Genomic DNA, 3,256 nt, shown 5'->3' with positions numbered 1-3,256 from the left:
AGAACAGGGCAGCCGACTTTGATCAATCACTACAGATGAGTCAGTTCGAATTAGAAGGTGTATTATACACCGTTAGAAAACTACAGATGTATAGTTTTGAATGCCGCTGACGGCACTCAATTCCGAAGTCCGAATAGAGAGATATGTTCATTCAAAGAACACTGCCAGTGGACCACTGCTACATGAATTTTCCAGATTTGTTCTTGCCAAAATTCAATTTTTATCCAACCAATCCAAATGATTTTTGGTAGAAACTTTCTACACACCATACACAACATATATACATAAGTTTCAAAGTCATTTGAGCATAAAAAATTTGAACTAAATGCACGACACAAACAGGACAGATTTCGGTCATCAATCCTATACAACTTCCTTCGATCTTTCCTTAAATTCTATATCCGTAATCATCTTAACCAACACTTAAACAACTGAAATCAAGCATTATCTCATCATATCAGCCCATACAACCAAGGTGGGAATTCATAGAACCCACATCAACCATTCCAATCAAAGGAACAACAACAATAATGAAGCTACAAGGTTCAAAGCTAAGAATAAAACCCATTAAAGCTAAGAATGAAAGGTTGGATGGTTACCTCCTAGCTTTTGAGAGAAACCGGAATTTTATGATCACTAAATCCCCAGGAAAACTACCAAGATGAAGTCTTTCTTCTAGCTTAAGTAAATTCCCAAGTGATTTTGAGGTTGGATGGTGATTTGTGAAGGATTTGAAGCAAGATTTGAAGTGAAATTGTGAAGAGCTTTCCTTCTTCTTCCCTTGGAGATTTTTGGCCAGCCTTGGTGAGAGGAGAGAGAGAGTGAGCTGATGAGTGAAGCTTCTTGGAGAAGCTTGAGTGTTTGTGGCTAAAATTTGAACAAAAGTCAACTATGAATAGTACTCGCGTGCGAGGGTTTCGTGTCCGTTTTCTCTCGGGTTTGTTTCACTTTTGCACTAAACCTCTAATGTACTTCCTTTAACATTATAATTATTCACTCTTAGTAGTCTAGTATTAATTTCTTAAATCTCCATTGAGTCGATTTGACGCGAAAAACGCGAACTTCCAATTCGCGAGCGATAAAGGGAAACTTAAAAGAAATTCTTGTAACGATAATATAAGTAACTAATACTAAGGTAAATAATCATAAAAATAACTATTTTAAGAATAAAACATGAGTTCTCAAATCTCCAAGATCATTGCACTCTCAGATCGAATACTCTCTCAAAACGTGTATTCGCTATTTCTTCCTAAACGAGATTCTGAAAATTAAATTTGCTAACGGGACGTTTTTTAAAATATAAGTAAAGCATAGTTCCATGTAAATGGGTTTAAAATGGTTGAAATAAATTATTCGGAGAAAATGGGTGAATAAATATTTAAATAAGCTAGTAATATAATAGGTTAAATACCAAAAACCCCCCTGTGGTTTGACTAACATTCACTTTACCTCCCTATGGTCTGGAAACCTTTAATTTGACTCCCCGTCGTTTCAACTAAAGTAAAAGTATGACGGAAAACACCTAAACTAACGTCTGAAAGAAAAATGTCAAAATTGCCCCTCTATAAGTCAAACCCTTAGAAGAATGTTTCGTGCATTTGAGAATGGGTAAAATACCAAAAACCCCCTGTGGTTTGCCAAATGTACACTTTACCTCCCTATGGTTTGGAAACCTACAATTTAACTCCCTGTCGTTTCACCTAAAGTGAAAGTCTGCAGAAATACCATTATTGTAGATGTTTTTCGTTAGACTTTTACTTTAGTTGAAATGACAGGGAGTTAAATTGTAGGTTTTCAAACCATAGGGAGGTAAAGTGAACATTAGTCAAACCACAGGGGGGTTTTTGGTATTTAACCCTAATATAATATAAAATAAAAGTAAGAAAATTCGGGTCCTCACAAAGAAGACATGCCCAACCAGAGCAAATTGAGGTGGAAAATATAGGTGAACTTCCGTCAAAATGGAGGAGCAAAGGCCAAGACCATTGAGGGATTATGCTTTGCCAAATGAATTGGGAGCACAAACTAGCATTGCAAGGCTTGTAATTAATCCAAATGGTTCAACAAAGTCAATTTGGAGGAAATGCAACGGAGGATCCTAATACTCAACTAGTTAACTTCATGGTTTTATGTTGTACCATCAAAATAAATGGTGTAAGTGATGGTGCAATTAAGCTAAGATTATTTCCTTTTCACTTTGTGATAAAACAAAGATATGGCTTAATTCTTATCCACCTAATATTTTCAGTTCTTGGGGTGAGTTGTCAAAAGTATTCTTGAATAAATATTTTCCTCCCGGAAAAATAGCAAAACTTCATATGGATATTATAGGTTTCACTCAACATGAAGGCGAGTCATTATATGAAGTTTGGGAGAGATTTAAAGATCTTCTAAGAAGATGTCCCGACTATAGTCTCCCTGATTGATTGGTCGCTCAAAGTTTCTATAATAGCCTTAACTACCCAACCAGAATCAACATAGATGCAGCCAATGGTGGAGTTTTAATGGAAAAATCAACCGAGAATGCTCAAACTTTAATAGAGGAAATGGCCTCTAACAACTATCAATGAGCAAATGTAAAAGGTAACTCAAGAAGAGCGGCTGGTATGTATGAAATTCACACTCTCAACTTTTTAAGTGCTAAATTAGAAAACATGTTTAATTATCAAATGGATAATGTTGAGAGGTTTACTAAGCAAACAAGAGGAAGTAGTTCAAATTTTCATGTAAATGTTGCTTATTAGTCAACATGTGGTGGTAATTGTGAGAGCCCGTAAAATTTTTCTTAATTTATACCATTTAATTCTATTCCTTTACATGCATTTTCCTTATTTTATTTTACTACATTAATTTTCTGGACACTTTATAAGTGAATATAGTTTTTCCAACCATTTTTCTAGTATAAGTTAGTCCGGGTTAAATTTGAAGTGCGTTATGGACGTGAGACCCGCTAGTACGATAAACTTTTGGTGATTAAGTGATTTTTGTGCGAAGTATTATTATTTTACAAGGTGCTAGGAGACAATTAAAAGTTAGCTAGATAAATTACCATTGGTAGACAAAAGGATAAGCTTAAAACTCTAAAAGGAGCCAAGTGTCACTGTGCTATTAGAAGTTGGACTTTTGACCAAGGTTGGTAACTTTACTAAAATCAGATTTTTGACCAAAATTCATTCATTTTCTTGTCTCCTTTGGCTGAAATTAGTGAGAGAGAAACCAAGAGAGTTCTTTATCTTCCACTTCAATTTCTTGCCCA

The 3,256-nt window shown here is 35.0% G+C and overlaps 1 non-coding gene across 1 annotated transcript; it reads right to left on the bottom strand.

Moving 5' to 3' along the window:
- Positions 1 to 2,309: 2,309 nt before the first annotated feature.
- On the bottom strand, positions 2,310 to 2,416 carry LOC113748478. Its single transcript, XR_003464336.1, has one exon. It is a non-coding gene; the product is annotated as a small nucleolar RNA R71 (small nucleolar RNA).
- Between the last annotated feature and the right edge of the window lie 840 nt (positions 2,417 to 3,256).

The sequence above is a fragment of the Coffea eugenioides genome, chromosome 9 (assembly GCF_003713205.1).
Source record: "Coffea eugenioides isolate CCC68of chromosome 9, Ceug_1.0, whole genome shotgun sequence".
NCBI classification, from domain to species: domain Eukaryota; kingdom Viridiplantae; phylum Streptophyta; class Magnoliopsida; order Gentianales; family Rubiaceae; genus Coffea; species Coffea eugenioides.
Note: the sequence above shows the minus strand (reverse complement) of the source record. Positions and strands in the feature narration are given on the sequence as shown.